Source organism: Micropterus dolomieu, unplaced genomic scaffold (assembly GCF_021292245.1).
Source record: "Micropterus dolomieu isolate WLL.071019.BEF.003 ecotype Adirondacks unplaced genomic scaffold, ASM2129224v1 contig_9936, whole genome shotgun sequence".
Taxonomy (NCBI): Eukaryota; Metazoa; Chordata; class Actinopteri; order Centrarchiformes; family Centrarchidae; genus Micropterus; species Micropterus dolomieu.
The window spans coordinates 1-667 of NW_025738922.1; the positions used below are offsets into that span (position 1 = coordinate 1).

The window sequence follows — 667 nt, forward strand, 5'->3', positions numbered from 1 at the left end:
TAACGACTGTCGTTACGCCAGCCAGGAACACTAACGAACCAGCGGTATCGAAGATCCTGGCAAACGACCCCACTGAGGTTAAATAGCTGAGTTTCCCTACCAGTCAGTCAGAACTGAAGAAGTCCTTTGGATGAGGGACGAAACGTCTTCCAGTATCTTCAACCAAGTCCAGTTGCCCTTGACTTTAACCTTCATTGGATAACTATGACCTGGATGACTGAGAATCTTCACAGACAATTAAAGTGTCCTAATGTCAAGGGTAAACAGGGCCTTTCAAACTTGTGGACTTAAGATGGATGTTGTCGGGGAGTCTGCAAATTCTGTCCAAATGCAGCATTTGAGCACTGCAGACCCAAGAAACTAGTCGCCTGAACAGGGACTTGAACCCTGGACCCTCAGATTAAAAGTCTGATGCTCTACCGACTGAGCTATCCAGGCTTCGAGAAGATGTCTCTCTAGAGGAACCTATCGTGCTAAATCCAAATCCCAATTTATATACTAATACACCAGGTACTAGGTGAATAGTGCACCTTGTTGGCAGTTAGTATACAAGAAATATATCATCTTTACTTCACCAAGTAACTGGAGGAGGGTCAACCCTGATTTGCAATAAGCCTGGGAAAACCACAATAGATTGCAATCAGATTTGTGATCTGGCCAGCAGAGA

At 44.7% G+C, this 667-nt stretch overlaps 1 non-coding gene across 1 annotated transcript; it reads right to left on the bottom strand.

Annotated features, from left to right (window-relative positions):
- Positions 1-365: 365 nt before the first annotated feature.
- On the bottom strand, positions 366-438 carry trnak-uuu. Its single transcript has one exon. It is a non-coding gene; the product is annotated as a tRNA-Lys (tRNA).
- Between the last annotated feature and the right edge of the window lie 229 nt (positions 439-667).